General features: G+C 38.9%; 1 protein-coding gene and 1 long non-coding RNA gene across 4 annotated transcripts in view; one reads left to right on the top strand and one right to left on the bottom strand.

Annotated features, from left to right (window-relative positions):
- Window positions 1-24,557, top strand: part of NKAIN3 (sodium/potassium transporting ATPase interacting 3) — a 1,223,038-nt gene that overhangs the window by 743,448 nt on the left and 455,033 nt on the right. The window lies entirely within an intron of this gene.
- Window positions 388-24,557, bottom strand: part of LOC126961538 (uncharacterized) — a 162,007-nt gene continuing 137,837 nt past the window's right edge. Inside the window, exon 2 of the long non-coding RNA XR_007728330.1 lies at window positions 388-492. This is a non-coding gene — a long non-coding RNA (uncharacterized LOC126961538). The remainder of the gene's footprint in view (window positions 493-24,557) is intronic.

The following is a 24,557-nucleotide window of genomic DNA, read 5'->3' as shown; positions in this document are numbered from 1 at the left end:
TATAAATTTCTTCAATTAGCAACAGCTTTATAATTCCTGCTGCGAGCCATCAACTACACTCAGATTAGTTTTAATGGGGAAACTGTGTACCAAGAATCCTGCCACAGAACCCCCTAAGGAGAGCTGATTACATTTTTTCAAATGCTTACACAAGGATGCATACTTAAAAGTGAATTGTAACCTTTTCAAAACTGACATTTCAAAAGAAACAAATATTGAGTAGTGGGAGGAGGAGGAGGAGGCAGTAGAAGAGGCAATTTCATAAGTGAAGGAAAGGATATCAGAAGGAGTTCTTGCTCTTGGTAAATATACAAAGGCATTGCATGCAGTAACCACCTCTTTCTCTTCTGTTTTGTACACCAGCTTCTTGCTTTTCTTGTCCATATGTTCTCATTATTTAGCTCTCACTTACGAGTGAAAACATGTGGTATTTGGTTTTCTGTTCCTGTGTTAGTTTGCTTAGGACAATGGCCTCCAGCTCCATCCATGTCCCTGCAAAAGAATATGTAAATCATTCTATTATAAAGGCACACGCAGGTGTCTACTTCTTAATTCGGTCCCTGCCTCTTGGTCGAGCACTGAGTTTCCACCCATGGTTGTACTCTTGGTTAATCTGGGCATACTCAGGTTATAAGACCTTCATGCTGGGAGTCAATGGTAACTGAAAAACAACTTCCAACTTTGTTACATGAAAGCTAAGGCAAGTTGGTCTGGTGTGGCTACAAAATCTATGGTAAAACTTTTGTAGGTGTTTGTAAGATTGTTGTTAGCGGTTTTCCTATCTAAAGTTTCAAAAATTGGAGTTAAGTATTTAAGGGTTATTTTATAGAACCATGATTACATGGTTTCTTCTGTGATTCAGAGATATCTGAGTCTGACTCTGGTGTGGCACAGGGTGAGGGAAGGCTAGCTAGCTATAATTAGTAAAATATATGTGTCTCACCCTAAACTTTTAAATAGGAAGGAAGCTGCACTTTACATTAAATAACTGGGCATTTTAACAGGATACCAGTGACAACATAGTTTTTAAAACATCCCCCAGTTTAGTGCTCATATGTTTGGGTCACACCCAAGGTTTATGGCAGCGGATCCCATCTGGAAGACTGTATCTGGTACATTTATGAGAAGCATTGATAATTCTTCATTTATGAGAAGCATTGATAATTTACAGTGGAACAGAGGAGGCAACCTTCACAATCAAAGGCCCAGAAACTAAGGAATGAGAGAAGGGCTAAAGGAATAAGAATTAGAATAAGAAAGGGAAGAGCTGGGAGGAACATAAATAACAATGACATAACACAGTACACAGTAGAAATGTAAATATTTCAAGGGTTATTACATAGAACAACAACAACAAGACTTTGGATTTGAAAGAACACCATAGTTCAGCTGAAAGACATAAATCAGTACCTTCTAACTTAGAAATCTCCCGAAATGGAGCCCCTATAGCAAAATTTCCGTCATAGCAGGAAATTGACTACTGCCTAGTCAAGAATATTTTGGACTTGGTTTCTGCCCTAGAGTAGAGGTTGAACTAGATTGCCTATGGATATTATTCATCTGTTTACTTAAAGGACAACATTTTAAATAGTAGATTACTAGTTTGATTTCTTTGTCATATTTGACACATGCCTCCCAGAAGCCACATCAGTTTCTAATATTATCATCTAGGAGTGTTTATTTAGCATCAGAAGAAAGCTCAAAATCTTATAGATGGAGAAAACAAAAACGCCATGGTTCTGTGTAATTACAGAACAACGGAACATTAGATCTAAAATGGACTTCACTGCAAAAGTGAGAGATGACTACCCAGAGAGTTTTCGGCCCTTCCTATGGATACTTGGTTAGAACGGGCGGAGCACTGTCCCCTGATCATCTCTCCACTTCACAGATCTTTCCACCCATTTGGTTGAGGCTTAGCCCACAGCAATTAGCTCAGCAGTAACAACAAAAGTCTCTGACACCACCATCCTGCATCTACCCACTACTCACCTTATCCCTGACTTGCAACAGCTAAATAAGCAGCATCAGGAATCCAGCCTGTGCCTCAGCACTAATCCCCAGTTTTTGCTCCACCCCACTGTAGCTTCTGTCTTTTCTGCATCTTCTCACATCAGCATCTATAAGAGGAAAACCTCAGTCTTTATGGTCCCTAGACTAGAATCCCATCATAGTCCCCAAACTAGAGAGAGAAGAGCTCATGACAGACTACATGTCAATCCCATCCAACCAGCCTCCCGTCCTCAGCTGAGAGGTACACCAGAATTTCCCAACTCAGTCTCAGCCAAACGACTCAACACTTCAGTCAAATGACTGGCCCCTCTGTTGAAGCTTTCTAAACGGAGCAGTCAAATCAGATTGACGATTGCTGTGAGGTTTACTGTTTCTTCTGTTGTTGAAAATAAAAAATAAGTTATGTGACTCCAAAGGCTACCATATATTTATTTAACATTAAATGGAATTTGAGGCTAACCAAACCGTCTTCCTTAGTCAGGACAATAAACCAGATAACCTCATGAACCATATCTTTATAAAATAATAATGGATATAGAGCATGCATTTGAAACAGCAAGGTAACTTTTTAAAATTTATGACTGTTTCAAAAGTTTAAAGACACACATTCCTATATAATTAGCAGAGAATTTACTACCATTATGAGTTCATTCACTGACCCTCAGTTTACTTTCCTATATTTGAAATATAAAGAATGTTTCCCCTTTCGTAAACACTATGGACAAGTTAAGAAGCAATGTTTTAGAAAATGTGTTATTATGTGTATCTCTCCAATTCAATCAGGATCCAGTAATCAACATTAATCAGAAGTGTTCATGCTTTATGTACAAAACTGTTTCAGAAATGTCAAGAGTGAAATAAATCCTAAAGATTCTTCTTAGGTCTGACTTGTGATTTAATAATATCAACATGAAATTGGTTGCTTATGAAGGAATTAATAAGTTTTGTTTGGGGTGTGTGTGTGTGTGTGTGTGTGTGAGAGAGAGAGAGAGAGAGAGAGAGGCAGAAAGAGAAAGACAGAGAAAGAGAAAAGAGATTTTGTTATCTAGTTCTCTCTTGTCCATTAAATCTATTTGTGTGATTTTATAAAAATAAGAAACAACTTGATGAGTGCTAAAGAGAAGATAAACACTGTCCCTGATTCCTACACTTTCAGTCCAGATGGTGATGAGGCTGTGTCAGAGTGGGTGGCCCCCAATTCATGGTTTCTCTCTACTACCCTGATATATATATATATACACACACACATGGACATAAAGATAGGAACAATAGGCACTGGGAAGTACAAGAAGAGGGAGGGAGAAAGTGGGGCAGGAGTTGAAAGCCTACTGATTTGGTATTATTTTATATATATATATATATATATATATATACAGTTTGTTGTAGAATACATGTAACACAAAATGTTTCTATAAGGACTTTAAAATGCCAGTTTGTCACTGTGGTGGCTTTGTGGTTCCTTCTGACAAGCATTGAATCTATTCCACTACTTTCTCCCTCTGTGTAGAATTCATGTTATTTGCCCAACATTGGCACTTGGCATTGTCCCCAGTAATCTTCTCTCCACCTTCCTCTCTCTCTAAGAAGCTCATAGCTCTTAGAGCTATAGGTAGCCATCTTGTAACCAGGAAGGCAGTTAGCCTCTGTTGAAAGCAGCGTTCAGAGGTGAAAAGAAACATATCCCTGGTGACCCCTCTTAGGCAGCAGACACTACATTCCCTGAAACCTGACCTTTATAACTTTTTACTTATTGGGCCTACACATTCCATGTTGCCTATACCGGTATGACATGGTTTTCTGTTATTTGCAACCACAAGCTTGCTCCCTGGCACAGTAATTATTCAGAATACTTGGGAAAGGGTGAGGAACTGAGTAATATATTAAGTGCCTACACTTTATATCATTTTATCCCACTAAGTGATAGATACCATTTTCCTAATTTTATACATAAGAAAAATGAGGTATATAGAAGCTACATAACTTGAATGAAGCCATAGGGGTAGAAGCAGAATTATAATCAGGACCCTCTGAATCCAAGGCCCCTTTTCATTCTGCTAGACAAGCAGCTCTCAACCTGTTTCTTCTTTATCATCCATAGCAGATGAGGTGCAGGTACAGAACACACTCCCATGGGCATATCTAGAGCTGAATGTAATCCTGTCCTCTTCCCATAATTCAACCTGTTTATCTGCTACTCAAGAAAGCAAATCAGGATGCAAGGCATAGTGGCATTTCTTGCAGGATAACTTGACATTTCTTTAATTTAAAAGGCAAAAAATTTACTCTAAACCCACTGAGGCTGTCTGTAGTTTTACTTCAAATTATTTTTGACAAATCTCAATGACACATTGCTCCCTTCTGCTTTACATTATGCTTGTTATTGAATGAATGTTTTTTTCCTCCTGTGCTCCACTCAACAACAAAAAAAACCTCAGACATTGAAATCCTAACGATGAATATAATAGTACTAAGAAGGGAGCGGACATTTGGAAGGTGTTTGGGACATGACGGTGGAGCCCTGCTGAATGGGATTAGTGTTTTGTAAAATATATCCAGAGAACTAGGGTGCCCCTTCCCCCTTCCACCATATGAGCTTACAGTGAGAAGGTGGGAGGACAACCATCTGAGAGGCAAGCAGCAGGCCCTCACCAGACACTGAATCCATCAGTGCCATGATCTTGGACTTCTCAGCCTCCAGAACATGAGAAATAAATGTCTGCTGTTTATAAGCCACCCAGTATATGGTATTCTGTTATAGAAGCCAAACAGACTAAGGCAATACTAAGCGGATGTGCTTTCTTGTACTTTTAGAGCATGCTGGAGAGCTAAGAAATTTTTACCCATGAAGAAAATGAGCAGTCGAGGTCAGAGGTGTCAAGCTGAGCTCTTGTTATCATTGTATAAAAAGGAAAAACTCCACAATATATTTGGTAGCAGTACTAGAGGCTTCCCCTACCAGTTTTGGCACCATCCAGTCGAGATTTCTCCTGGCTCAGCTATCCGTCCTGTTCTGTTGACTTTGCACTGACTCAGTTTGGTTACTCTAAATGTACTCACCCAATTCAAAAAAGTTTGAGACACGTTACAATAAGGTCATAGAACTTGTAATTATAACAGAAACAAAGGAAACAACAGTATATAGTTAGGATCCAAGAAATCAACTAAGGAGGGGGATGATTAGGTTCCTGGAAGAGAGTCCAAGACAGGGGTTGACTGTGAAATGTGACTCAAACACCAGATTCTTTTTTTTTCTTTTTTTCTGCCTCATCTTTTCAAAATCTTTAGCAAGTTGATGTAATAAATATATTTCCTACACCACTTCAATTACCTGGGTTGGCACACTAGAACTTAATTACAACTCATAGTCAAGTAACTTTTAAAAGTTAGGTCTTTATCCTGTGACCCTGAGAACTGATATCTTGGCAGTTGCCTGGGAAATCATGTGAAATCACACCCAGACACAGGGATACTCACTGACTCTGCTGCTGTTGGTTCTTGGATATGTGGGATTACTTTTGAAAGCAACAAAGAAAATTCCTTGTTTTTCTCTGCAAATAAATTCCTCTAAGAGGTAAGAACATGTGGACAATATTACATTGAGTCATTTTTTCTACTCTGCATTTCCTGGTATTTACTTATTTGTTTGTTTGTTTATTTATTTATTTTTTATTTTTTTGAGATGGAGTTTTGCTCTTGTTGCCCAAGCCAGAGTGCAATGGCATGATCTTGGCTCACTGCAACCTCTGCGGACCTCCTAGATTCAAGAGACTCTTCTGCCTCAGCCTCCCAAGTAGCTGGGATTACATGTGTGCACCACGACACCTGGCTAATTTTTTGTATTTTTAGTAGAAACAGGGTTTTACCATGTTAGCCTAGCCAGACTGGTCTCAAACTCCCGACCTCAGGTCATCCGCCAGACTCGGCCTCCCAAAGTGCTGGAATTACAGGTGTGAGCCACCATGTGTGGCCCACTTCCTGGTTTTGAGATTTTTGCTTCAACTCACTCCCTATGAGTAGTCTATTCATGTTAAAAAGCAACCACACTCCAGGAATCCTGGTGTGCATAATGTTCATATGTTTGCTCTCTCTCTGCCCACATCGACCTTTCCACAGATGGTGCAGTTCAGAGAGCCAGAGTTGGGGGCCTGAGACAAAAACTGCCTGAGCTTAAAAACCATGTGTGCTGTCTCTGTGGGACACATCAGCAAATACTCCTGGCCACATCTACAGCTCACCAAAGACCCAATGGTACCTCTCATGTCTTTTCAGTACATCATGGATATTTGGTGATTATGAACATTAAGAGTCTCACGTTCTTTCCATTCCCTTTTACCTGTTGTGAACACCCCACACTCTACTAAATCTTTACCTAACATGTCTCATAGGTTGAAACTAACTTACTTATCTATCCCTAGAACATCAAATAAATTCTGCCTATATTTCCTTAGCCATTCCCTTTATGCTTATTTTGAGACTTCGATAATAGTGGTTTCTCCCTGCCTGTATTCTCAGTAGAAAGCCACACTGGGTGTCACTTTTTCTTTTTTAAAAACTCACAATTGCAGCACTCTTATCTTGTATTTTAAGGAGCTAATCACATGTCAGTTTTCCCAACCAGACTGGGCTCTTCAAGGGCAGGGACATGCTTTCTTTTGTATCCCCAGCCAACTGTCTGGTGCAAAGTAGGTGGTGCATATATTTTTTCTGACTAAAGCCATGAAGAAATGAATCAACCCACAGTTTCATTTAAGATGAATGACCTAGAGATGGTCTGAAGTAACTAACTGGGCACTCAATCAGGGAAAGGGAAATCACCAGATTATCTGCACTGTTGAGCAGCCACACCACCACCTACTCCCCAGGCATGAATGCCAGCTTTCAGCTGTGCCAAATCATGCTCTCTCCTAGGGAATAGGAAATCTAGATCATGCCCATGTGCCCTGCTTCCTGCCAAGTGTTATCATGACTGCCCAGCTCCCTCAGATGACAGTAATGAAGAAAGGACTTAATACACCTTACCCCAGCACGTCTGGGGAATCATGCTGCCATTTATAATCTCTTTGCAAGCCCCCAACAGATGTGTTCTTTTGTCTAACTTTGACATCTGTTTTGGGGTTAAGGCTCCTAGTCTGATGCTTTCTTTCTTCAACATGCTCATTTTAGCCAGGGGCTCTATTAAACTACTGTTTGTCAGTGTTGTCTATGAGAAATGAGATGACCATTTAAGGTGTACCATACCATCACACTGATAAGGACTGTTATCTGAAGGTCAAGGACAGCCTCATGGTACCAGGGTAGTGGACATCAAAACCCAGCAGAAAAGAGCCACTCATCTATGCCAGGGTGTAATTTGGTTTCACTGCCCATCCCCTCCCCAGTCCCCTAAAGCTTTGCACCTTCATGATCCAATACCACATATAACATCTATACTTGTCCTGAAGCCCCCAGGGAAGAAAACTGCATTCTAGTGAATGTGTGCTTTGTTAACTACAGCATAATAAACATGATGCTATAATTATCCATGTTTTTATAGAGCTGGGAAGCTAATCTCTTTAAGAATTAGTGTACCTGGCAGACAGGCTCAGCATTTTGCATTTGTTTTGTGATAATGCATGGCTTCTTAGTGGGTTTGTTGGTTGCAGCATTTTAGCAATATCTGGATGAACACCATACTGAACACATTTTTGTATGTGAGTCTGATTAAAAGTGTTAAAATCGCATTGTTATCCCACTCTGCTTCCAATTCCACTCTTTGAAAAGGCTTATTACTGGAACCTGAGACTGAGAAAGCTTTCCCCAGCAGCTTCTGGATTCTCCCCCTCACTGTAGGTTAAGTTTACACACGGATCGAGTAGTGAGATTTGAGGGACTAGGAATGAAAACGTCCACTCTACATCCCATGTTGTTGATGGGCTTGGCACTTTACATTCCAGGACTAATGAGTCAATATTTTGGACCTAGTAGATATTATCTTCTAGAATATTCCTTTATTCATTCATTCAACAAGTCTTGGAGTGTCTGCCCTGTGTCACTCACTCTTGAGACACTTGGATACTATTGTCAGACAAACAAAATACTCGGACATTCTAGTGGTGCAGGGGAGGCAACAGAAATAAATGAGATACATATATAAAATACGCAATAGTGGAATGATGATATGTGCTTATGTGAAACGGAAAACACGAAATGAAGGAGTCTGGGGAGGAAGCTGTAAGTTACAGTTTGATTAGGAAAGGCCTCATTGAAAATGTGACTTTGAGTAAGCACTCTGTTAAAGAATGAGTATCTCAAGGGGACACATGTAAAATGATGGAATTTTAACCAGTAATAACTAGAGCTATTAACAGTCGATACCTTCTGCGGGGATAATCTTATAGAACGGCCCAGCTGCAGTGGAACAAACTGTAGAACATAGATTGAGGCTCTGTATGGTGACATCAAAAAAGAAGTCTCCTAAATGTATAGTTTCGCCTGGAGCAGACTCAGCCCCATGGCTGGGCAGGGCCTTATGTGCTCATCTTCTTACCCTACCTCCTAAACCAGGGCTTCAGGATGCTCGGACCAGGAGAATCATCCTCTGAAGAACATGAATTATATTTGGGAGACTGAGTTCTCTCTACTTGGAAGGCCCAAGAAAGATTTCCCCTTTTTTCTGCTTCTTTCTTCCTTAATAGATCTTTTAGAAGTTTCTTAAATTTGTAAAATTGTTCTCCCTTTTCCTTGAATCTTTTGTTGTTAGCTGTATACAGAGAAAAAGTCCCATGTATAAATTGGTCATTTGTATGATATTTACGGGAATGGGAATTAAGCCTGAATTTTTAAAATGTTTTTTCAGACCCTAAGTAAATATTAATAGAACTCATCTACCATGGAATTATGGAAAACAAAGTTGTGATAATACTTATCCTGGAATATCATCCAGACCTGCAAGTTACTAGACGTGAAACAATGACAGCAAACTGGAACTGGAACACGAGGGAGAATGTGGGGTCCACGGAGGGCACTGCAAGTCCCTTTCTGTGATTGTCTCCAGCTGACTTCAGATGCAACATTACCATGGCAACTTCATAAAAACAAGGAGGGTAGGCTGAGCTCTTCCCAGCTACTGAATTTTCTGAGTCTCTCTCCATTGTCTGATGATCTTCCTGCCTGAGATCTCCCACTTTTTATTAAGCACTACGGGCACGAGATGAGAGCTCTGCCCCTGGCTAGGCTTGTTCCCTACGTATGTTCCAGTGAGCATGCACAGGAAGCCTGGGTCTGAGTTAAACAGCGACCACATGTGGGAAAAGTTGAGTTTCTTCCTTTGAAGGTTAATGACAACCAAGCTAGGTTAAATGAAACACCTGTCTGGAAGAAATACAGACAACAGCGATGCTCATAAATAGAACAGGTCACCCGCTGAGCTGACTCTAGTGCAACCTTCTCTCGCAGTGCTGATATTGCCGAACCACGAAATCATACCCACCAGCACATCATTTGTTAGAAAGGATGTCATTTTGAACATTATTAAATGTAGTTTTTTTCACCCCCCCAAAACCAACATAAGATGAATCTCACATGTCAACTGTAAAAGGCATCAGCTGTTTCTTATTGAAAACACAACACGGGGTTTTCATACTTCAGCATGCAGCCAAAGGGCCTCAATGGCTTGCAAAATAAAAGGACTGGGCCCCACCCCCAGACTTTCCTTCTATAAATCTGGAGTAAAACCTGGGCATCTGTACTTTTAACAGAATTTGAATTTGTTGATGCTACTGCTTCTGGGCTAAATTCTAGAACCACTGGTCTAGCAGAGACCTCTACTTCTCCACATGGCTGCCCCTGCCTGCCAGGGAAGTGCTTCTTTCTTCATGATAAATATGTAAAAGCATTGCATTTATTGTTTTTTTAAAATATCATTTCTGATTTTCTGAAAGCTCCACAGATTGGTCCCAAAGAAAGTGTTCATGAGCAGCTTCCTGTGAAACACAACTAGACAAATAACACTCTACCCATTGCAGATGTATAATTGGAATTCAAATTGATTGTGTGCATGCTTTTTTATGAGTAGCATTATTTATAAACTTGGAATTGGAGTGTCTTTATGGAGTCATTACTACCATTCAGTTCAACACTAAGTGATTCTTCTTTGCATCCAAAATTGGTGGAGCTAGCGGATGAGCACTGAGTTGAATTCATACACTATTTGTCTCATTGAAGTACTGACAACACATGCCACAGTCCGCGGGCTGTTCCAGTTATGCTCATGTTCATGTTGTGTTGAGAAAACTCTCTCTAAGTGTGTTTTCTATTTTTTCTAACACTACAGCAATCATCAATAGAGGAGAAGACTTCTGTGACCATATATGTGGGGTGTTTTTCCCCACACACCAAGCAGTGAACACCAGCTAGGTGTCCTCTAATTCAGTTCTGACATTATCTACCTGGAGACAGTGTCAGATCTCACAGGTTGAGGGCTCAGTCCCTAAGACTGCCCTGTCTTCCCCTCACCCCATCCCAGTCCCAAGTTTGGGCTTCCAGAACTTCTGACCACCGGGCTTCAAGTTGGGATTCCCATAATCCTTTCTTTAGACTCACCAGTTTTCTGTAGTGGCTCACAGAACTCAGGGAAACACTTACTTACATTTGCTGATTTATTATAAAATATATTGCAAAGGATCCAGATGAGCAGATGTATAGGGTGAGGTATGGGGGGAGGGACACAGAGCTTCCATACCCTCCCTGGGTGCCCTGCCCTCCAGCAGCCTCCAGGTGTTCAGCTCTCAGGAAGCTCTTGGAACCCTGTCCTCTTGGGTTTTAATGGAAGCCTCATGACTTCAGTATTCCTTCTTCCAGAGAATAGGGTGGGATCCTCTAATGAGAGAGTCTTAAGACCCACAATCAGAAAGTCCAGGGAAGATTAGAGTCCTACTTTGGGCAGGTAAAAGGAGGGCCAGACATCAGTGGCCTGCCCCTGAGTCCTAACACACCCGACATTATAACAAAGGACTGTAAAAAGGGCTGTGGTGCTTATGAAACAGGAACCATGGATGAATACCAGTATATATCCGAACACCACACATGTCATATATGTAGATACATAAGTACAGAAATACACACATATATGTGACTATATATATATAAATCTAAGGACATGTATAGACATGCATGAAAAATTTCAAAGAAATGACTCTTAAGTATTTTTGGAGCGTTAATTACAAGTGAAGCCATTTGGAACATGAATAAAGAATTCTTATAGCATTTTTAAGATTAAAATTCATTTTAAAATAAATTTATTATAATAATTACTTCAGAAAGCAATGCGGGCAAGCTCCAAGATGACAGATCTCTAGCTGAAGATGGATGACAAGCTGCTTTCTCTATTAGGTCTGCAAAACAAATGTTTTTAAGTCCTAAACACATAGAAGAGTTACGGAATACCTATGATGTGCCTGTTAGCCATTAATTTAACAATAATGTTAACATACATCCTTTCAACAGGAGATAGGACCTAATCAAGTGGATTTACCAGATTACATTTGCTCTAATATATTCTCTCTAGAAACTGGATAAGGAAGGAGTTCAGTAGAACAGCTGCAAGCATTTCCTGAACGTTCCAAGTGTTGGCTGTAGGGACACATCTAGTAAGGCCTGAGGAAAACATGACAAACAGGGACAGGTTTTGAGACCATGAGGCTGTCTCTGGAAGAACCTATAAAATCCTTTTGAAATATTTGCTACTTTTTAATTCAGTTAAAATTTTAACTGAATTAAATTTTTTTTTGTCAAGTGAAGCAGTTAGAGTTCAGACGGGTTACTTGCCCATATATTCTTAAATTATATTGGAATACTGGCAATAAACCTTAGTTCATTTCTCCCAAACTGAAATACATTTTTATATACAATCCAAGCAGTTCTTAGCCTGCATTCCAGCAATCTATGAAGCACTCATGGGGAGAGAATCATGAGAACCTCTGCTCTCCCATCAAGAGAAAAAAGACCCAGAAGACAGCTACAGTTGTTGAAACTCAGGGAGCAGGGACATGCAGACATGGCAACATACTGAAATGTTGGATTTCTGCATCAACCACTACAGCACTTCAGGAAAAAGAAAGAAAAGACAACCAGTTACCTTATGCCTTTACTTTGGGATACATTCTAGGTAAAGGTATGTTTTGAATAAGGACAAAGTGCTAACAATATCTTGGCAATTAAACTTAGGAAGAATTCACTATGTAATTGGTTGTTGTTTAACCAAGCAGGGCCTACCCTAGAATTTCTATCTTGCTGTGGCTCAGGAACAACAGTGTAGTTAGAAGGAAGAGGTTAAAGACTCTTTGAATCTGATTTGCTAAAGTCACTGATTTTACTTAGGGAATACCAATAAGGCTTAAAAGATGCCTTTATTTACATTTCACATTGTATTCTTTCTACTTAAGCAGTTCTTTCTTTATGCAGGCTGGGAGAGGAAACCAATACAAATTACTGGGGATCCGAAGCATTTCACCCTGCTGCAAGGTGCCTAGCATGTTTTAAAGGTTTCATAAGTGATGTTGGTTTCTATCAAGAGAAAATTCTTCTCCAGTCTTACTTCTGAAGAATCAGGAAGAGTCTCCTTTTTTTATTTTGACTATATTACTCCAAGCCACTTCTCCCTAACTGCATTCTGTTGTATCTAGCAATGCTTTATTGCCCCCTTTTGTTTATTCAACAACTCTGAATTAGCAATATTTGAGCGCTAATGTGTAGTTGCAGAAAGATCAGTTATGAATTCTTTAGGAATCTCAGAAAATAAATCCTATTTGACAACATGCAAGAAACTCATCAATGTAAAATGGAGCTGGTGACCCAAAGTTGACATAATTTCTGAGCCACTTTGGTCAGGTTGCTTTTGGAAGATACTGCTGCTTAACACTGGATTTGCAGAATCTGGTGCAGGAGAATATTCACTTTCTTCCACAACCTCAGATAAACCAAGTTCAATGATAGTGCTGCATCATTTGTGTGCCTGGCCTCACAGTGGATGGCAACTGTGATTATCCCCAGAGTCTGGGGTCCATGCCAGGAGCTGCTTCCCCTGACAGAAAGCAGGTGTCTGAACACAGAGAAAGGGAAAGGAAAACAGAGCCCTGAAGAGCTTTGAAAAATTCTAGGTCTGACTTGATCTCTAGACAAGTACTTTGGAAAGGTAGTTCCTATGATGAGGTAGCTTTTTTGTTGTTGTTCTTGTTGTTGTTGAGACAGGGTCTCACTCTGTTGCTAAGGCTGGAGTGCAGTGGTACAATCTTGGCTTACTGCAGCCTCAACCTCTCAGGCTCAAGCAATCCTCCCACCGCAATCTCCCAAGTAGCCAGGACCATAGGCACCCACCACTACACACGGCTAATTTGTTGCATTTTTGGTAGAAATGGGGTTTTACCAAGTTTCCTAGGCTGGTCTTGAACTCCTGAGCTCAAGCATTTCCCCCACTCAGCCTCCCAAAGTGCTGGCATTACATGCATGAGCCGCCATTCCCAGCCATAAAGTAGCTTCATAGTTTTCCTTAACTTTTTTCCCCCTCCAAATTAAACCTTAAACAGACTTCCAAAAGAAAGTGGCTTTAAAGTGTCTATAGCCATAAATTTCACATGGAATAATTTCAGCTACATAATCGATTCTTGTTGGATTTCATGCTCTAAGAGGATTTTTTCTACTAGTAACAAATTCAGATATTCCATATCACTAAATATAATTTCCGCCTCTGTGGTCTCAGGGGAATTTGCTGTTGGTTTCCATGTTCTTGTTTTGTCAGTATGTTGCTATACATTACATAGCACTTTTTCTACGAGTTTTTCCTACTACCTTGAATCCTAGGAGATGTCTACTTTTTCCAATTTTGAGAAATCGGACATATGTAAGTTCATTTAAGCAGGTAATGAAATATATAATGCCATTGCTTAACACTTTATCCTCTTACCTTATTTCATTTTACTTTGTATCATTTTACATATTAAATAATTGCCTGTTTCTTTATCTGCTCCCACTATCCTTTAAGCACCTAGAAAAGTGCTCAACTCAGGAGGGTCATTCAGTGAATGTTTGCAAATGAATACTTGATGTTGGAAGGCCATCCACTTCTCTGAACTTTGAATCCTGATATTGTTTTTATTTTTATCAAAGTTAGATACATCAACATAACTATCTACCAACTCCTGTGTCTATGCCCTGAAACGTGTATATCATTCTCATATTGATGCTGGAACTATCTGAAATGATAAGCATTCCTTTTGAGTTTGAGTGCAAAATTAGCAACATAAGTTTACAAATGTGACACCAGGAAGAATTAATTTCTTGAAATATAACTCAGTAGGAATGATTGCATCATTAAGGGGAAAGTTATCAGAATTGCAAAATACAGACATCCAAAACAATGAAGGGAAATTAAAGGCTTTACCTGAAACATCCAAAAAATCAATTGTAAAATTGACAGAAAACAAATGTAGGAATTTATTTCAGCTTTACTGCAATATGAAATTGGCCATTTGTTATACACTCTTCCTACAAATCACCAAAATTAGACGTATATGGTGTGCAGACTTTAAAAAGATTCAGAGTTTCTTCTGATCAATCACACAAAGACATCAAATAACACCTGCACTGCACCTGGGTGGTGTGTTTGTTTGTTTGCTTTGTTTTGTTTTGTTTTTGAGACAGGGTCTTGCTCTGTCATCCAGGCTGGAGTGCAGTGGTGCAATCATACCTCACCACATCCTCAATCTCCTGAGCTCCAGCAATCCTTCCACCTCAGCAACCCAGGTGGCTGGGACTACAGGTGTGCACAACCACAACTGGCTAATTGCAGTAGAGACAAAGTATCACTGTGTTGCCCAGGCTGGTCTCTGTCTCTGGACTCAACTGATCTTCCCGCCTCGGCATCTGAAAGTGTTGGGATTCAGTCATGAGACGCTTTACCCAGCCAGGTGCTTTTTTTAAGTAAGCATTCTAAGGTATGTTGTGCATAATCAGTCAATCACTCTCAAACAAAAGGCAACAAATGATCTATGCATTGCTTCACTTTGTGTGAATAAATGTTGTGTCAGCCTTACATCATGGAAAACTGTAACACTCTTGGTGACTATTATGGCATTTTATTGTTTTTATTTTTATCAAAGTTAGATACATCAACATAATTTAACAATCATTTGGTTCAACAATCGTATAAAAAACATCATTTTCTTGTCTGTCTCCCATTCCTAATTTCTGCTTTCAAAAGGAAACAATTTACAAACCTTCTTATTGTTTGTCATTTACCTCAAATCACTAAAAAATGTGCTTTAGCTGCTTTCTCTTTTTTAGCTTCACACAATTCACTAGTAAATTTTCACCTTGAAAGAGATTTAACATTTTTCATTATCCCCTACCAGTTTCAAGCCCTCCCACTCATAATTAACCTCTTACTACCTACCCAGTATAAGCAAATCATCATTTTTGATGGATCAGTTTTCAGTGTTTACATAACTATGTAAGAACTATTCATAAGTGAGCCATGTAGTGTACTGCAACTACATTTCCATTCTTATAGTCATACCTTTTCATTTATTTGTTTTCTACCTTCTTGTCTCCAATTAACCTCCAACTCTACTCCATAGTATAAATTGGTAAATATGTTCAAACACATTGGCTCTTCTATAAATTTTATCTTCTTGGAGACATGTTTCTCAGAACTCTCTTGCTTAAAATAGAGAGTTTAGAGTAGGCTCTCTAGGCCTATCTTCAGCTGTCATCTGAAGACCTCCCTCAATCATCATTTTGAGGGTGTGTGATGTGCATGTGTGTGTTGTCTTTTTTTTTTTTTTTTTTTTTTTTTTTTTTTTTTTTTTGAGACGGAGTAGCGCTCTGTCGCCCAGGCTGGAGTGCAGTGGCCCGATCGCTCACTGCAAGCTCCGCCTCCCGGGTTCACGCCATTCTCCTGCCTCAGCCTCCTGAGTAGCTGGGACTACAGGCGCCCGCCACCTCGCCCGGCTAAGTTTTTGTATTTTTAGCAGAGACAGGGTTTCACCGTGTTAGCCAGGATGGTCTCCATCTCCTGACCTCGTGATCCGCCCGTCTCGGCCTCCCAAAGTGCTGGGATTACAGGCTTGAGCCACCGCGCCCGGCCGTGTGTTGTCTTTTTTTAAATAAAGAATCTCCTATTGTCTAGATCCCATGTCTTTTGCATTTTTTGTTCACTCTTTATTATGGTAAAGTGTTTCCTTCAGTCTTGGGAAAAAAATGGTGAAAGAAGTATTTTTTGTTTTTTCTGAGAATCTATGTGTCTAAAATTGTTTTATTCCATCCTATCATTAAAATGGGAGTTTGGCTATAAACAAAACTGTGATTTCAAAATTGTTTTTCCCACAAATTTTTAAGACACTAGTTTGTTCACTAGCTTCCAGTGTTGGATTAAAAAGTCCAATATGAACCAAGCACAGTGGCTCATGCCTTTAATCCCAGAACTTTGGGAGGCCGAGTTGGGGGGATCACTTGAGGTCGGGAGTTTAAGACCAGCCTGGCCAACATGGTGAAACCCGGTCTCAACTAAAAAGACAAAAATAAAAAAATAAAAAACAGCAAGGTGTGGTGGCACACGCCTGTAATCCCAGCTACTCAGGAGGCTGAGGCAGGAGAATTGCTAGAACCTGGGATGGGGAGGTTACTGTAAGTCGAGATCTTACCACTGCGCTCCAGCCTGGGTTACAGAGCAAGACTCTGTCTCAGAAAACAAATAAACAAAAAATAAATAAATAATACAATTTAAAAAAAGAAGTCCAATGCCATTCTGATTTCAAATTATCTGTAGAACGTCTCCCCTGCCGGCCCAAGTTAATAGAATCCTCTTTTTGTATCCAGTGTTCTGAAATATCCTAACGATGTAGTTTTCTGGAGTGATTTTCATTCATTTTTCTGGATGCTTGTTTGTGCGGGGAAGGGTCTTTTATCTGAAAACTTTTTCTTATGCTCTGAAAAAGTCCATTAAATTATTTTGTTTTCTCTCTTCTTTCCTGAAAAACTTCCATGATTTTGATATCGCACTCATCTTTTTTTCTATTATCCATTTATTTGCTTTTAATTCTATTTTCTGAGACATTTTCTCAAATTTATCTTATTTTTTTCACCCACTATCTTTTAAATTTCAAGCCCTTTTTGTGCATTTCTGGTGTTTCTCATAGCATTATATCCTTACTTTATAAAGGTAATCTCTTATTTTTCTAAACATATAAATGACAGATTTGAAGTTGTCCTTAATTATTGTTGAACTTTCTTCTCTCTGCATAACATTTCTTCTTTGTTGCTTTTTAAACTTTTAAAATGTCTTGTATGTCAAAGTTGTGTTTTGATCCCTAATTACTGACATTTAAGAGTTAGCTAATACAAAACCCCATTCATGTGAGTGGGGCTTGCTGCCTGTGTACCTCACTGTAAATCTGGCTAGATTGCTTCACTGAGAAGACTCAAATGACAGTACTGGTAGGTCTTTTCTCCTGGTCTGGTCAAATCCCTCAGAGAGGCTCTTTCCCCTGAGAATAAAAACACAAATCCCAGTGTTCTGGAGCCACACCTGGGAAGAGAGCTGAGAAGTGGCAGTTTGTAATACAAAATTCATAGATTTTTGTGTAACCCTCTAGCTTTCATTATGGAAGATTTACTCCCAATTAAGCTTTGGTTGCCCAGTCTAAATTCTTTCTGGATCACCATATCTAGAGAGTAAATGTTCCATCTTCTACCAGAATTAAGAAGGGACAGTCATTCTGCCGCATGGAGTGAAAAGGGGTTTCTCAGGTCTAACTGCTCTAATTTGTAATCACTCATGCAATATTTAAACCACGTGTTAAAAATGGGATACATGTTAAAACATGTTAAACATGTTAAAAATGGGATAGGGTCTACCCATGTACCCACAACCAAACATAAGAAAGAGTCCTCCATGCAGTTAAATGTTTCTTATATGTCATTCCATGATTGCCCTTGTTCTGGCTTTGCTATTTGTTTTTACCACATGCATACATATCTAAGCAATGTGTAGTAATTTGCATGCTGTTAAACAAGCAAGAACTAATGCAGTACACTGGCTACCTAAAAAAGCAGAAGCTAGTTTCAGAGTTGCCATCGCTCTTGCATTTCTGGTCTCAGAGAACATAATGAGACACTGAAGTGGTGGGAAGAGGTGGCATGTAAGTATCTACACTCATAATTGCAAGATTGTTTGGTTTCTAAATAACATTTAGAGTTAATGTTTCTCTCAACATTCAGTCTCTTGGTGAGATAACCCATACCTGAAGGGGTGATATCTTCAACAAAATGTATATATTAAAGGATACAGGCAAATCATCTGGCTGTCTGAGACTGATGGTGTTGCTGCCTCAGAGTTCCATACTCATATTGTTTTTTGGATTAGTTTTTCACCTGCTGGCTTCTCCTAGCATTTCAGGCTACTAGCCTTCCTTTGGTCCACTTAGCTCATAAATGCTCTATAGAGAATTTAGAAATCATTCATTTCCCTTCCATGCCCATTTTGAAGTAATATGCAAAGGAATCATAAACTTCATTCTAGTAAATTATGTCTTCAGCATCTATATAAATAGTGGCTCAGAGGCAGCACAGATGATATTGCTCAATAGCTTCAATGTGACACCTTTGAGGGTCCCATAGAAGATGCTGTAAATAACTTTGCAGAACACCTTTGGAATTAAAATACATCCTCTGAATTGTCTGTCACATTAGCCTAGAATGTAATAGTTCATGGGTACCATACTCTTAGCACCCAGAGCCAATGCTAATCTTTTATCTGCTTTATTTGAGTTCATTAATTTTGGGGTACTTTGGCAAAATCTTTGCCAATGTGTAACATTTTTAATACATAAGAAACTGAAAATCTCAGATGGATTTTCTGAATGTAATTCTCTTCCACTGTTGGCATACCATATTAGATGTTTGGTAAACTATAACTGTTATGCTTCCTCTCCCAAGGGTTTGTAGGGTTGTTATATTATGTCTTATTTTTATTTTTTATCAGTGCAAAAAGTAAAACTTACAGAAAATTTTCTAACTGCAGCAAAATAAGAGAAATGTCAAAAACATTATCTAGAGTCCCATTAATCAAAGGGAATTGCTGTTAACATTGTATACTTGTATTCATTTATTTATTTTGAGACAAGTTCTTACTGTGTTACCCAGACTGGAGTACAGTGGCGCAATTATAGCTCACTGCAGCCTCTGCCTCCTGAGCTCAAGAGATCCTCCCACCTCAGCCTCCCAAGTAGCTGGAACTACAGGTGTATGCCACCACATCTGGCTAATTTTTAGTAATTTTTGTAGAGACAAACTCTCACCATGTTGCCCAGGCTGGTCTCAAACTCCTGGGCTCAGGTAATCCTCCTGCCTCAGACTCCCAAAGTGCTGGTGTTACAGGTGTGAGCCACTGAACCCAGCCTTGTGTGGTTTTTTTTCAACTTATTTTATCTTCTTTCTATGAGAATAGAAACAAAATTAAACATGCTATGTTCAAAAGATCATTTTTGTGATTGCAATGATAGTGCATGTTTACTAAGAAAATTTGAAAAATACACAAATATATAAGAAATTTAAACCCAGAATTTTACTACTCAGATACACACACTTTAAAACTTTATATTTACATATTTCTTTAAGGCCTCATTTTTTATTTTATTTTGTTTATTTATTTTTTGAGACGGAGTAGCGCTCTGTCGCCCAGGCTGGAGTGCAGTGGCCCGATCGCTCACTGCAAGCTCCGCCTCCCGGGTTCACGCCATTCTCCTGCCTCAGCCTCCCGAGCAGCTGGGACTACAAGCTCCCGCTACCACGCCCAGCTAATTTTTTTGTATTTTTAGTAGAGACGGGGTTTCACCGTGTTAGCCAGGATGGTCTCGATCTCCTGACCTCGTGATCTGCCTGCCCTCCTCGGCCTCCGAAAGTGCTGGGATCACAGGCATGAGCCACCGCACATGGCCCGCATTTTTAATTTTTAATCACGAAAGTAGTAAATGCTTATTTAAAAAACTATGAATAACACAGATTTATATAGCATAAATAATTTAGCTTCCCCTTTCAGCCCTATTATTCCCTAAAGTTCTTCAAAGTATAGCCTCTTTAAAGTTTGTTTCACATTTTCTCAGACATCCTTCTAAGTATTTACAATATTTGTATAAAGTACAAACAATTCTTGAACAACATGGGGCACTGATCCCCCTTGCAGTTAAAAATTTGCCTATAACTTTTGACTCTCCTAAAACGTATTAAGTAGTTACTAATAGCCTATTGTTGACGGAAGCCTTACCAATAACATAAACAGTCATTTAACACATATTTTGTATATGTATTATATACTGTATTCTTACAATAAAGTAAGCTAGAGAAAAGAAAATATTGTTAAGAAAATCATAAGGAAGATAAAATATAATTGCTGTTTACTAAGTGGAAGTGGATCATCATAAAGTTCTTCAGCCTCACAGGCTGAGGAGGAGGAAGAAGAGGAGTTGCTCTGGCTGTCTTGGGGGCTGAGTTGGAAGGAAATTCACATAAAATTGAACCCATGCAGTTCAAACTCATATTGTTTAAGGGTCAACTATACATATTTCCTAAGATCCAAAAATACAATGTCTATTATACACAGTAACATAAATGTATGTATGCACCAAACTTTAAAGTTACTGACATAAATACAATGATAGCATACATCCTATTCCACAACTTGCCTTTTAAATTTGGCCATTTTAAATGAGCACATCTTCCACCAGGCATGGTGGCTCATGCCTGTAATCCCAACACTTTGGGAGACTTGAGGTTGGTGGATTGTTGGAGGCCAGGAGTTCAAGACCAGCCCAGTCAACATGGCAAAACCCCATCTCTACTAAAAATACAAAAATTAGCAGGGCGTGTCCTGGCTATTCAGGAGGTTGAGGCAGGAGAATTACTTGAACCTGGGAAGTGGAAGGTGCAGTGAACTGAGATCATACCACTGCACTCCAGTCTGGGCAACAGAGCAAGACTATCTAAATAAATAAATAATGAAATAAATAAGCACATCTTCTATCTCACTGCCTATAGTTTGATCTCATTCTTTCTAAAGACTGTATGGAATTGATGTGCAATAATTTATGTAAAAACTCTCCAATTGACAGACACTTGTCAATTGTTTCCAGAATTATTTTTCATTTTTTATGGTTACACAAAACACTGCTGCATATATCTGTGTATACAAACCATTTTGCATAAGTCTGTAAAAATTTTTCAGTCTAATAGATTCCTAGAAATAGAATTATTCAATAAAAAATACACAAATGTTAATGGAAGGTCCAATTGCTTTCCAAAAAGGCAGTGTAAGTCACAAACAAAATATATAAACATGCTTGTTTCGTCAAACTCTTACTAATACTGGATGTTGTCAATCTTTAAACATTTACCAATCTAAGAAATACAAAAATACTGGTTTTTATTTTAATATACATTTCTGTGAGTTTGAGCATTTATCCAAACATGATCTTTTGCAAATAGACTGACTGCTTGCTGTTGGTTGTCTGACATTCTGGAAAGCAGATGAAAAGCTACATTCCCCAGCACACATTGCTTCCAGGGCGTGTCTTAGTCTTACCTTTGTCTACAATAGGTTAATGCGTTCCTTGTGTGCTCATATCAGAATCTGAGGAAAAGAGTCAAGAGACTTTCACTACACCATCCATACTACAATCTCATTCATTTCCTAGGCATGATATTAGAATGGATATAAGAGAAATCACCTATGGGGGAAAAGCTAATGCAGTACACTGGCTACCTAAAAAAAGCAGTAGCTAGTTTCAGAGTTGCTATGGCTCTTGCATTTCTGATCTCAGGAGCACATAATGAGATGCTGAAGTGGTGGGAAGAGGTGGCACGTAAGTATCTACACTCATAATTGCAAGCTTTCTTGTTTCTAAATAACATAACACAAGTAGGCACCAATTGTGCTTTTTGGTCCAGTTATAGCAGTAATTATTTCTCCCAGGTTCTTCAAATGGCCTATTGCTTGTGTATTACTTTGGTGAATTTTCACTGTTTTGATGTCTTCATCATTATCACTGTTTGGATTTGGAAAGGCCAGACACTATTTCAAACCAAAAGTCTCTGGAATACCACTGGATAAATTATTCTCTATTATTTCACTTCTATTTAAACATAAGCTTTAAAAAATATTGGAAAGTGGAAAGTGTAAGGAAAGGAAATAAAATTGTAGATGTTTAGGGCTTGCCTTACACTTAGCATGCTGTCCCTGGGATTCTGACAGAGTGTGCCAAGAAAGCAGCACAGCTTTAAATATTGAATGATGGGATTTGTGCCAAGGTAGCAAATGGTTTTATGTGAACAATGAATATTCTATTATCTCATGTGTGATGCCAGGGAGGAAAGTGGATTTGTGGAGACCTGGTGCAGCTGAGCCTACACAAGAGACAATCCTTTTCATTACTGGTGCCTATCTATGGTCTAAAGATGGATTGAAAGACTCACTTGAGGAGGGCAGACAAGGGTGAAGTTGTTAATGAGTTACAACTGTGCCCAAAAAAGACATCAGCAATTGCTATGATCAAATAAATTTTAATGACTTGAGAGTGTCTCTGGTGATCTGCATTTTATGTGAGCTGCCCGGATTTTCTTACATTAGTATCATGGTGATTTCAACCCTGCCCTTACAGAGATCTCCACTGGTCATCTCTCTCTTAACTCCTTCTCAGTTACTAACGCAGGACCACATCTCTCTGCAAATCTCAGACATTCAATTTTCTTCTATATGAGTTTGCCAAAAGCAAAGATAACTAGACAACACCTTGTCTAAGAAGGACTATCGTTAATAATTAGTAAAAATAAGGTTCTTGTTTATGGTGTTTTAAGTTGACTATCAGGGGCTATGTCTTATTTATTTCTGATCAAACTGAAAAACTCAGAGGCCAGTAATCTGATGGTGAGTGAGGAGTTTAGAAATCTGTATTACAGGGCTTTAGCGATTTCAAAGAGTGCCATTGTTTGAATCTGCTTTAAAATACTTGTAGAATTTCAAGACCACTATTTAAAATGGTTCCTGCCCACCAGCTCAGTGATGGTCTAAACATGATAGATATAGTCCTCCAACTTCCAGCAGCATTTAGATATGAAGTGTTGGGGTCAGCTGTTACTGGGCTTCAAGCTGTGAGGAGAGCCTGGGTTGACTATTCCCCATTGCCATATTGATTGGTACACAACGTGGCATGCTATGGAGATGAAGGCATCTTCTAAGACAGTGCTGCTCGAATTTGAATGTACAATCACCTGGGGACCACATTAAAAAACAGAGTCAGATGTTGTACTTCTTGGTGAGATACAGGATTCTGCGTTTCTCACAAGCTCCCAAATGATGCTGATACGGATGCTGCTGGTTCACATCCCGTACTTTGAGTACACACGGCCTTATGTTTTAAATCTTGTAATTCTAGTTGAAGGTACACATGCAACCTCTGTTGGCTTCTAATCTCTTCCCTTGTTCATCTCATAGAACCTGTCCACTCTTATGCCCTCCTGAACTCTTACCTGCACACAAGTGAACAGAAATTCAATTTCTACTGTGAAAAAAAGGTGATTTATATTTCTTCTGAAAATACCTTCATTCTTCACAACTTCAACTAGCTAGAGCTGAACTTTAATAAATGAACTGAGAATATATTAAGTATTTTAATGTTTGAAACATATTTAACATTTTACTGAACAAGATTTATAATACCTGGAGCATTTGTTAAGAATGGTAGTGTTGACGAAATGGTGATCAAATATATTTTAGATTCCAAGCTGTTACTTCTCTTGTCAGGACTCAGTCTGCCCCTCTTGGGGGATCTGGGGCTATAGCCCTCACAGAGCCATGGCTCCCCCTGTGTTGGGGGTCATTACGCTGCACTGACAGCTGGCTCTGATGCTTTCCATTCTGTCCAGGCACCACAGAGTCCTGGGCACCTTTAAGTGCTCAATGAATGTTAGTGGAAAAGAAATCCTTATTGGGACAAACAAAGCAAATTTCGGCACGTCAAACCAGTAGAGTAAAACGTATGTCAGAAAATAAAAATTTTGAAAACTCTAACGTGGAAATTTTATATTTTGTTAAGTAAAAATAAGAGCTGGATATAATACTGTATTTTTTAATGTTTACAATTATATGTACATATGTCTATAGTTTATAAAAATATATATAATTGTATATATATATAAAATTGTAAACATGGAAAATATATATGATGAACAAACAAAATGAATCACTGAAAAATGAAAACAGACTAGTCATGGAACTATTATTTAACTTCTTTATAAAATTATTCCTTTTTCATATTAGTTTTCAATAAGTTATACATAAAGAAGAAGCCATGATAAGTAATATTTTAGCATCATTAGGTATCATTCTTGCTTCCCTCCACATGCTTAATTTCAAAAGTCTGCTCTAAGACTCCCTTTAGAGAAATTGAAAGAAATTTTGAAAACATTTAATTAACTGTAAGAGTGAATAATTTTTATAGATTATGTTAATGCTCTCCTTT

The sequence above is a fragment of the Macaca thibetana genome, chromosome 8 (genome assembly GCF_024542745.1).
Source record: "Macaca thibetana thibetana isolate TM-01 chromosome 8, ASM2454274v1, whole genome shotgun sequence".
NCBI classification, from domain to species: domain Eukaryota; kingdom Metazoa; phylum Chordata; class Mammalia; order Primates; family Cercopithecidae; genus Macaca; species Macaca thibetana.
Note: the sequence above shows the minus strand (reverse complement) of the source record. Positions and strands in the feature narration are given on the sequence as shown.